This window comes from Orbicella faveolata, unplaced genomic scaffold, assembly GCF_042242905.1.
Source record: "Orbicella faveolata isolate gen_17 unplaced genomic scaffold, um_ofav_v1 contig_46, whole genome shotgun sequence".
Lineage (NCBI taxonomy): Eukaryota > Metazoa > Cnidaria > Anthozoa > Scleractinia > Merulinidae > Orbicella > Orbicella faveolata.
In genome coordinates, this window is record NW_028301576.1 from 17,270,001 (window position 1) to 17,282,103 (window position 12,103).

Sequence of the window (12,103 nt, forward strand, 5' to 3'; positions counted from 1 at the left end):
TGTATGTATGTATGTATGTATGTACAACATCTTGGCAAATGACGATTCCACCAGAGTCATTTTTTCACAACCGCCATTGAAGGCTTACAGACGCGCCAAAAACTTGAGGGATCTGTTAGTCCGTAGCAACTTTCCTCCAGACCAACCAGCACAACAAGCAGGCACCTTCCCTACAAACGAACCATCTACCGTACCTGTCCTCACATTAACCAGTCAACCTCAATTCCATCACCAGGAGGACAAATTAAGATCACAGGATATTTCACGTACACTTCAGATAACATCATTTGTTGTCTTTCTTGCCGTAAATGCCATAGGAAAGTCTACATCGGGGAGACAGGACGCAGATTGGCTGACCGTTTAAGGGAACACCGCCTCGACGTTCTACACAAGAAAGGTGACTTGCCTGTGGCGCAACACTTCAATAGCCCAGGCCATTCACTAGAGGACGTCCGTGTCGCCGTGCTTAAATCAGGGCTAGCAAAGAAGGATGTCCGTCATCGCGAGGAGATGAGACAAATTTTTAAATTCCAAACACTCACTCCTCGCGAAAAAAATCGCGATTTCTCATTTACATGAAGTCTCGAGACACGCGCGCCCATTTTTCGCGCGCGCAAACAGTTCCAAAACAGCACAGGACTGCAAATAACCATCTCATTATTTTACGTTGCAGTTTAAACACCCTGAAGAAGGCAGTAATGCCGAAACGGCGGTTGATTTATACCACCATTAAGCGTCTCTTTAAGAATATTTTTAACATTTAGTTGAAGCTTTCAATTACTCTCGTGAGTCATCTCGTGACACTAAATTCAAATAAGTTCGGTGAGTCACGCAATACCGTAAGTTTGTCAGGCAACGCGCGGATGGAACTGGCAACGAGTCCATGTCACATTCTGCATCCAGTTACACACACACCCAGAGATTCGTCTGCGGTGATCATCGTATGTCCTCAGTCTTTATTGGCGTTTTGGGTGATTAGCAAACTAGCTAAGAGTTCATGAGATTGATCAGTGCGTTATCGAAGATCTAATTTGCCGTATTCACGTGTGTTTGTTGGGACTGTGATAAGCTGAGTTGAAGTTCCTGCTTCTCTCGATCTTTTCTGCGTCACTGATCTGAATATTCAGACGTTTCGCGAGACAAGGTAAGCTTATGTTTTGATGATCGAAGCTCTTAAGGCCATTCTAAAACCAATTCCTTTCACTATCTCCAAAGCAGCAAACCCTTTATGTTTAGTCATACTGTAAATTACAACTTAGTAGTTTAGAATTCCAGAAACAAGATCAACTGAAATCAGACAACAATCACTTTCACTTTTGAGTTGAGTTTATCAGTTATCTGCATCAAATTACGCATCACTTCAGTGATTTCCTTTTGCAATGTGGTGGAATTTGAATTCTGTGTAATACTTGTGTGTCGCTTTCTCTCAATTTCTATGGAAGTAAAGATACAGAAGCTTTTGTTGTCAGGCATCTGAGCATGATGAAGCTGATTGTGCTTTATGTTGAGAAATTGCCAAACTATTTGAATGTTTTGTCAAGTGCTGATTGAAAAATGAGCCGATGTCTGGTGAATAAATTAACACTGTTCAGCTGCAAGAAATTAGTTCTTCTTGAACTGGAGAGGTTCAATAAAATATTTTTGAAGAAAAAGAGACGCTGCTTATCAAGTATTACCTGCTTGTGGAAATCACACAAATCAAGATTGTTAAAAAGTTTGGACCTGTCAGTATCAAAACCTTGTATGGAAACATGTCACATCAAAACAAAACTGCTTCCAAGAGTCTTCCAAACAAACACTATGAATTAGGAATATTGGCATGGCATGAGCAGTGTAAATCTCAGCTCCAAGGATTGTGTGTGAAGGGTAACCTCTGTAATATTTAAGAATAATTTCACAGTAATAAACAAAGAAACAAATTATTATAAGCCAGTTGTGGCATCCAAAGCCATTATTCTTTTGCTGCTCATCAGTGTCCAGTCAGACAGCTTTACAACTGTTGAGTCTTGAATCATTTGTTGCTTGTTACTTAAAGCAATGAGCCATTATTTATGATTTATTAGTTTATGCATGACATAAGAACGATTGGTTGAGGTTGCATGACCCAAATATTGTTGTCATTGTATAATAAGAGTCAGATTCTGTTGTTTTCTGTCAATAATATAAAATGTTTGATTCTCTCATTTTTAGCGGCAAACTTTTGTTGACAGTCAACCACTGCGTTATTTGATACATGCATATGTCACACGGAAGGCTTAATTTGTTGCTTGTTAATTAATGCAGTACAGAGACCAGTGCTCAAAATTAGTGGTCAGAGAATACTAAAAAAGGATCCAGACAACCATTTGTCTGTAAAATTAAAGGCCTGGTTGTCTGAGGAAAATAATACTGGACGACCTCAGAGGAATAATTGAAGTACTTACCATTTACTGTGAAGTCCAATCGAATAAAAAAAAAAGGTACTATGTAAAAGATTTGAATCTGGTGTTTTGTTTGTGGACGGAAGCCGCAAACCACCATGTTTTCAAACCCAGACCTGCCCAAAATATTATCGTGCACAGGTAATCATATCTTTGTCAAGGCATTGTGTGAAAGTACTTCTCAAGTTATCTACTATACATTTGCAGATAAGAAAATTCTGTTAATTTGTCTGGGCTGTCGGAGAGTAGCTAGCCAGCTTTGGCAAAAAATCGATAATGCTTAATTAATGCTTAAAGAAGTTGAAATCTGGGAGGTCACCAATATAAATTTTACCTTTTTGATCCTAAAGAGGCATTGTTATAAAAGCATGAACTTTGCTGATTGAGCAACAAAATTACATAGAAAAATTCCAAATTTTTCCCCTGAAAATGCCAAAACCAGTCAAAATAAGTGTAAAAAATGTACTCTATGTAATTTCCTTCTTATCCAGAAGATTTACTGACCCATACGGGAGACGGGACATTCAGTCTGTATCTGAGAGATTCAGTCTGTATCCGGGAGATTCAGTCTGTATCCAGGAGACTCCCAGATAATATGGGAGATGGCAGTGAGCCGTATATTGTATAATTAGTTTATGGATGAACCAACAAGGACTAATTGAGGTGATAATGGAGTCACACCTCATTACTTTAGTCTCACGCATATCCCAGATATTTTTGTCCTTGCACATAAATTGGTTATCTGTAGGCTTACTTTAATTCTGTTGAAGTTTTTGAAGTTGCATTTTTCTTTTTTTCTTTCAGTGCAACCAGGCTGCAGGCCTTAGCTTGTCACAACATGTAAATTATCTGCAGCACTCAGCGATTACAATGATTGTAATGCCTCCATAGGTTAGCATAATTTTCTATGTATGCATATTTTAATATCATTTATGTACATGTAGAAGAACAACTGCAGGACTTGAGTTTTGTTGAAATAGATACTGGAAGGACAAAGATAGCCCATGGCAGTTACATAAATCCCATGCATGTTGTAAAGTTCCATGTTAAGGTGATGTACACAAGCATGTGTGAACAGAATGAAAAGTAGTAAGCCTTGTTTAGACATTTGTTGGAACGTAAACCATTCACCATAACATAACTGTAACATTTTAGTTGCAGACATAGTTAAGAAATAGTGTAGGTTTTGTTGTTGATAATTGTTACAAATAGTTTTGTTGATGTTATTGGCCACACATGGTTGCGTAACCCTTTCTTACATATACTTAATTTTTCATGGCCTCTTTATTTTTCCTGAGAAATATGGCGGCTTCTAATCTAATTCTTATCGAATGTAATTTTGAGTGGATCTGCACTGAAATAGATAACCTGAACTACGTATGTACATTTTTGTACCGTTGAGTCGCTGAGCAGATGTGGACATGTTTGAGCGTTTGCATGCAATCCACAGAACTCCTTGTTGTTTATTTAGTTCATTTCAGAAATTCTGACTTTTTCTAGCCAAAGTTAGTAAAGTTGGCAATTTTCCCCGAAGTAAAGCTTCTTTTTATAAAAATAAATATTTATTCCTAGTTCTTCCTCAATAATAGCGTGGAAATGTGTAAACCTAGCCTAACAGGCGTTTGATTTATAATCAGGCACGAAGCTGGGCTAACTGGAAAACAGTATGCAAAAAAACGGTGAGCGGTTTGGGTTTCTTTGACAGCATCAACTCTCTGGCCCACCCTGATTGTGTTTTCACTAGGACAATTTTGGCTAGATAAAATCGGAAAAGTCCGGAAATGCAGACAAAACAGTTCGTTTAGAGTTTATCAAGTTAAAAATACACGCTATTTTCACCAGAAAAAACAAGCAATTTACTCGTCAATATAACCGGAAATTCCCGCCAAGTTAAACTACCTGGCAAGATGGTATAACTTGTTCTGGTAAATGCTGCAGCCAATCACACTGAGCATAGTGACAGACGCCTGTCAAAGAATCCGGCAATAGTATTTACCAGACGCTCGTATTGCGGTTCAGTTTGCGAAACTGAACTTTTAAAACGGCAGACGAGTTCAGTACTCCTTCTCATTTATTTCAGTTTACCATTCCAACGGTCCCATTAGATTCTCCAGCTCCTTGGCCAGGACCCTACCTATGACACGGCATCGACATGCAGAGCGAGTTCTTGCATTACAACATTTTGTTGAATCTTCTTCATTTTGGGGCACATTAACCAAATCCTCTGGAAGAAATACCTTCTTCGCATAAGTATAGCTAGAAAAGCACTTCCTCTCTCAGCCTTTTTCGCAACTTGCGCGCTCTTCTGGTTTAAATTTCCAGTGAAAGCAGATGTCATGCTTACCAACAAATGTTGGTCTGTAAACTAACACTTAGAAAGAATGTACAAAGGCATGGACATAACATTTAAGTGTTAGGTGTCGGTTAAACAAATGGCAAACGGAAAAAACCAACTTAGAAGTGGTTTGACCAAATTGCAAACAAGCTGGAACGTTTGATTTGGGGAACGGAAATATTCTCGCCAAATATTATTTGCATACTGTTTGAAACCATTTGGTTGAACCAGAATTGTGGTCTTTCTAGAACCCATGCAACCTTCCTTCTATGGGATATTGCTTCAAAGCACAGCAACTATATTCTGGTAATGGTCCTATCGATTTGTAGTTCTTTGGGACTAAACCGGACCGCTCCCCCCAGAGACACCCATTTCCGGTATGCACGCAGGCGATCAGAGGCACAAAACAACATTTTAAGTGGATTGAAGGTGGTTGTAGATGGTTTTAGATGGTTTTAGGTCGTTGTAGGTCATTGTAGGTGGTTTTAGGTGATTGCATGTTTTAGTATTTATGTCTCATGAAAACAACCAAAACACCTTCAGGAATGTTAAGCGAGACAACCGGCGTAGTGAAAACACGTCTGATGCCACATACCCGCCGCAAACTGGCCATGCTTACGAGGTGCAAAGACTCAGTCATAATAATAATAATATTAATAGGTACTTTATTTATATAGCGCTATAGTGCTAGCGCTATAGTTCATGTGTTTAAGTGTTTTGGTAAAGCAACAAGACAATTCTCCAAGCATTTTGCAGTTAAAATTTTATGTAAGATTACACATTCACACCATAAAAACCTTAATTTGAATGTTTTTATTTAGCCCGAATTTATGAATTTCTGTTTACAAAGACTCGACTTCTTGGCCTCATTTTCCTTGAAAGCGATGCTAAAAGCTGAAAAGAACAGTAAGCTCTCGTAAAATAAAACCCAGGCAAAAGTTGTGTCCTTCGCAGCCATAATGTGGTCGGTCACACAATGCTTCTCCTCGCTAAGAAGATACCGCCTGAAGAATAGTGAAATCTACCCTTTCGTCATATCTTCCAGCACCTATTCAAAAAATTTCTTCAGACAAACTGCGAGACTTGAAGGCAACTCAATAAAACCTGTTCTATATTGGGAACAGACTGAAATCATTTGTGTCTGTTAAAGATTATCAAGCTGTGATCATTTGATCTGGCATCTGGAACATTGCTTCACAGTGTGAAATCTGGCGAGACTCATGCGAACACCGCTCAGTAATGGTCGTGAACTTTCCGTATTTAACTGTAAAGAGGGTCTTTTCACTAGGCTTATACGACAGCTTATATGCCTCTCTAGATACCAGACCTCTTCGAAGAGAAGAAACAAAATGGCGGGCAAATTGCTCGAAGGTTGTATGCACTGCGAGGCAATTACCACCTCAATTGCAGCATGAGCGGTGACGTATTTGGCGGTAAAGGTACTGTAATTTTCGTGGGAATAAATCTGCGTGAATGAATCGTCTTTTACTGTGAAAACTAGCAAGTTTTGGAACAAAAACTTTTGTCAGATGATAGTACATGGTAAATCCAGCATGTTTATTCAAAAATCAGAAAATCGACCAAAATGTCACTTAGGGCTCTTTTGCACGCACTCCTTCAATTTGTTCCTCAGTTTCGGGATCCAAAGTGCTGAAAAAATTTGTGACCAGTGCATTTTGCCATATAGAGTGTGTTCACGTGATGTCATCAAATTCTCAAATCCAAAACTAAAGAGCCCCTAAAAGTTTTATCCTCGTCAGGCATAAGAGGTAGTAAATTTATATCTGTTTACAACTTTCCAGCTCAATAGCGTCCTTCATTTGAAAACCAGCGCATTTTGAATTTTGGAGTGACATGTATAGCAGTGGGTGACATGAAACTAAGATCGCGTTTGTCGAAAAATATAGTCACACTTATCTCGTGATTTTTAGCCATTTTATGAGTTAAAGTATTAGGAAAAGTGCTTGTGTAAATGTTTTTTGGCTTGGTGCAGATAATCAGTTGTCTAGGTAGCCAAAGTAAGTTCCAGATGTTTACACTATTTTCTGGCCGCCATATTAGAGGATTAAGGAGGTCCTTCAACATGGTGGCTCTATACTAGGCTCTATAATTTTGCGCCGAACATTTTGACGAATATCTCAACTTTGGGACAACGCACACACCTTAAACTTGGAGACCTGTTCTCTTTATTTATTGTCTGTAATATCACATTTTTTTGACTTTTTTGTTTTATTTTTTATTGCGTGACAATGCACACACACTATTGTGTACATGTGGTTCCAGCAAATGACCATACTCTTCCCCCACAGAAGGTTTTTTCACTTTAAGCCCCATCCCCTCAGAATTTCTTTTCCAAGGGGGTTTATGAAGACCCATACCCATCCAGAATTTCCAAGGCTTTTTGCCCTCGTCTCCGAACTTCTCAGAAGTTCCAAGTTGTTTTATAGTTACATACTGTAGAAAATTGACAGCTCACACTGTTACGATAATTTTTTTATTTCTTTTTTATGGTGGCCACATGAAATGGGATTTGTGACATTTGAGCAAATACGAATTAGCTGGAAATGAAATATTTCTGCGGCACGAGAGCAGTGGGGAGTGGGGCTAGCCCAGTCAAATGAGCATGTGCATAAGGGAGGGCTATATAAGAGATGAATATCACATGGGATTTCATTCTAGGCCAACACCTCGGTTGCTATAACATTATTTTAATTTTATTTTTATTTAGTTTATTTTACTTTATTTTTAAGGTTATTTTCTAATTATATTGTCCCTTGTACGATGGGCTATTTAGAGCTTGAGCCATGGTTCCTACCCAGATTTCCTGCTGGGTTCTTTCTTCCCCACTGGGTTTTTCTTCCGGCAGGTTTTTTCTGGCCTTCATCTGACAATACTATCTCTGTAAACTGTTGCTCAGCTCTGTATCATCTTTTAGTATAATTCCAGAGGTGAATATAAGTTTTGGACATTCTGGTTGGTTGAAAAGCTCATCATATGATGCTATATTCACCCTGCTAGAGCTTGGTTACTAAGTTCGCCGTAAACCGAAAGATGACCGAAATTTTTGGGCGATGATGACAACTGTGAATGAAGTCAACAATAATAAAACAAAGGTACCGGATGAATTTATTTTTCGTAGTGTTTCACTTGTTTGTTTTACTGCCGAAGTCAATGAGTAAATTGGTTGGCAAATGGTGTACACGTAAGCTTATTATTAAAACTACAGCTGCATACATGTATGCACATGAGCAATTGCGTCTGTGTTTTTATGTTTTAGTCCGTTATTTTGTAGTCCTTGATATTCACCTCTGAAAATTATAGTAAAACAATTATTCATTTTAAATGTATTTCATACTTAGCCTCCCATGCAGACATTCTTACATGTAGGCTTGTCATGTTCCCCAGGAATGTGTGACAAGCCTAAGAATGTCTGCATGGGAAGCTTACATGTATGCATACAAGTACTTGGATGTAATAAGAGGTTGTAGTAATGTTTTGTTATAGTTCCCAGTGCTTGGCGTAAATCACCAAAATACGTGTAAACCTAATGGTTTTGCTCACATTGTTTCCTGTGTAGTGGAGCTGAAATACAACACTTAAGGTCATTCCACTGAAATAGAACCTGCACTGAGATTTTTGTGAAACTTTGCCTATTGATTGTTTATATTATAGGAACTTAAATTTTGAAATAAAAATGAGGGGTCCCCATGTTCGTTTAGGAGCAACAGCACCTTGTTTATACCCATACAAATCCTTGTAATAGCACCATGATTGCAGTCACAATTGCTTGCTAAATTCACGTTTCTGACGACTGCTTTTTGTTCTACACTGAGAATTGGTCCATATTTATTTTAGACCAAGAAATTTATTACTCAATTCAAAACAACAAAAAAATGATAGGTCACCATACCCGTTCGCAAGAAAATGACGCTTTGCCTCTATGGCGAGGTCCAGCTGTAAAGAAAAAGCCGCCATTTTTTAATGCGCACGTGCTAATCATGCATGAAATTATGGGCGGTAGGGATGCGCTATGCAATACTGGGGAATAACCTTAACTATGTTACTTAAGATTTATCCTTTTACTGATCCAGAAAAATTGATTCCTTACATCAATATTAAAAATACAGCTAAATTTGTTTGTTGACGCGTAGTTTATGTTACGTTAATTTATATATTAATTTTCTCAAGTGTTTGAGACTCTTGATCACGTCGCAAAATCTAGAACTGTAAACGTACGCTTTTTAGACTGTTGCCTTGCTTAACATGAACATACATTGTAAACTTATGGAAAATGCAGCTGAAAACATTAAAATGGAATAGGATTAATTTGTGTTATCTATAATTTGCCTTGGTAGTCCTCCATAATTTGTGCTAATTAATGTGTGATATAATTTATACCTCCACCTGGCATTGTTGACCTTAGCTGATATGAACGTTCTTGAAGCAATGTAGTTAATGATCAGCCACAAGTAAAATTACTGGATGATCAGCGGAGTCTTCTGGTTGAGTGAGGAAAAGGAACTAGAAATTAAGCGAACAATAATGTACAGAGAGGAAAAGCTTTATAATATTGGAAAAGTCTTCACCTCTTGTGTTACAAAGATGTAAATTAAATGCAAACACAAGTTTCAGAAGCATCAGTATGAATACAGGGCACTTGGCCAGGGATCAGGAGATCAGTTTTTGCAGTGAGCCATTTAGTATCAGTCCGGTTTTATGTCCAAGTGGCTGTCATTCTTTTAAGGATAATTGAAGGAAACTGGCAGCAAAAAGATGAACTTTAATTACAAGACATGTTTAAGCTCAACTGAGTGGAAAAGAGATTTAAATATTTATCAGCTTATTCCTTTTTCACTTGTTATTTAAAACAATTTACGTAAGAAATACTTTGTTTGTTATGAACTGCTACTTATGTTTTTGCCACTCTCTGGAAAAAAGGCTAGACATGAGCCCCCCTACCCTCAGAAATTTTAGTCTCTGACCCTCCCCCCCCTCTGCCTTGGAATTTCCAAGGACCTTCCATGTTGAGGGGGGGGGGGGCGTGCAGAGTATGGATGTTTTCAGGAACTACACATTCAATTGCGTTGAAAAGTGACAGACCATTTGCGAATTAGGAATGCACAAATCCCGGGGTGTGCAATCGATGGAAATCGATGGAAATCGATGATCGAAAAACCAATCGATCAATCGATATCAATCGATAAAATTAGTTAATTGGTATTGATTGGTATCGATCAATCGATGATCAATCAATAACCACACAAAAACCGTTCATTGATTGCTATCGATTGGCACAGCAACCTCAAACCTGTTCGATCATCCGCCATTTTTAGGAAGCCTAGGGGACGAAATTGTTAAAATAATTCCAACCCGGTCTTTTCAATGCAAAGAATATACCCCATTGCATGTGTACTTGAATTACCCACTTGCCCTTCATCGCCTTTCCGTGTCATTATATATGTCTATGCAAGAAGTCCGGGAAGAGGCTTTACTGAATGTAAGGTGCATTACCATTTTGAGGTGAACGTCTGTGAAGTGTTTACTGCTGAAAAGAAGAGGGGAGAACGCGGAAACGCATTTAAAATTGTTAACCAAGCAAGAACGGGAACAAACTTTTGAGTTATCAAAAGAAGATGGAACCTGTGGACGGGGCGTTGAAGAGAAAGAAGAGAGTCTTGTTCTCCTGTTAACGTTGAAAGGATTAAACTGAAATGTGTTAACAATTACTGCGTACAAAGATGGGATATTTATGTGCCGATTCCTTCAATCTGCAACCAATCGATACCAATCGATAACCACACGAATATTCGCCATCGATTGATCACCAATTATCAATATCAATCGATTAATTGATATCGATTGGTATTGATTGATATCGATTGTCATCGATTATTGATTTCATCGATTGGGTACCCCAGGACAAATGTGGGGTACTGGTGATAGTGCAAAAATCACTCTTGGATAAAAAATATTTCGAAATAAAAAATTTGCAGACATGTTTTTGTTGTTTATGTGTTAAACTGTGTGTAGCTATTGCTTCCATTGACCTCCTGGTTAAATTTAAGTGAGAATTTCCAAAAACCCTTGCATTTCACTTTGCACTTACATGTATAGCAGAGAGGTAATTTTTCTGTAGCTTGTTTTTTCTTGAAGCTAGTCTAGCAAAATTGGGCAGATGAAAAATGATATGCACGGTGAAATCAAACCAAAGCAACTAGGCGAAGAAGACAGACAAAAGTACGTGCAGCAGAGCAATTGTCCATGGATAATATTCAATGAGTCTGATGATTCTGAAGTATCAGACTCCTTAAAAGGGTCACTGTCAACATCCCTGTTATTGCTTGTCAAGTTCCCAAATTTTTTACAGAACCTTTTGCTTCTGATCTTTTTACTCGATATTCTTGCCTGCTTGATCCAATAGCTATACATGTAGCTTCATCCATCTAGGAGTCAAAATCATCGACCACTTCTGATCGGACAGTGTAATCCTTTACCTGACGTCTCTGGGCCACCTTTTGCTTCTTCACTCACTGAGATGTATTTTCATTTGTTCTTTCCTGTGGTCCAGGTGTTTTCATAACATAAGAGAATTACAACTAATAAGAAAAATGCTTGATAGTCAGAACAACAAATTATGCTGATCATGCGATCAACACAGTAGCCAATTTGTGACATATGTTTCATTCCCACAAAAGTCATTTGGGTTGATTACATTCACTACTTAGGGCTGTCAATCAAAAGGGAAACTTTTAGTTCCGGCAAAATTGTTAAACTGCCATTTCTCCACCAGTACATGTATTTAGTCTTTTTCAATATATATATTTTTTTGAATTAGAGATCACACCTTGACCATTATTTTGACCCAAACATCCAAATTAATTTTGAAGAATATTGCCAATCTGTAGGTATACGGTAATCTAAAAAATTACATTCAATTGTTGTTTTGTATGCAAGATTTTTGTGTACTGTTTAAGAATTAGACTGTACTGTGGGAGCCAGAGTTTTCTTTGCACAAATAATCAACTCAAATGTGTGCCTTTGACTGTCTCGCATAGAAAATGAGGGCAAATAGTTTCTAATTATTAGACAAGTAAATGATTTAAGGTGGCTGGCAAATACAGCAGGCCTGGGGTTTCATTTTCAGTAGGAGGGCAACTGGTTTAAACAGGCGGGCAAATTTTTTTGACCTGAACTTCTTTATAATAAAAACTTTCCCTAGATGGTCAAACCAGATGGGCAAAGTCATCCTCACAGTGGGTCAATTTGCCCAGTGCCAAGTCTTTAACCCCTGATTACCACAGTGAGTCTCCAGTACTTTCCAGCAGTTATACTTTGACAGATCAATGCT

General features: G+C 38.1%; 1 protein-coding gene across 2 annotated transcripts in view; it reads left to right on the plus strand.

Moving 5' to 3' along the window:
• The first annotated feature begins 2,483 nt into the window (after positions 1 to 2,483).
• LOC110067402 (uncharacterized) overlaps positions 2,484 to 12,103 on the plus strand; it is an 89,703-nt gene continuing 80,083 nt past the window's right edge. Inside the window, exons 1-2 of one of the 2 annotated variants that reach the window (XM_089278620.1) lie at positions 2,484 to 2,561; positions 3,225 to 3,311. The gene's annotated coding sequence lies outside the window, so the exon portion shown is untranslated. The remainder of the gene's footprint in view (positions 2,562 to 3,224; positions 3,312 to 12,103) is intronic. The other variant, XM_089278619.1, reaches the window with a different exon arrangement.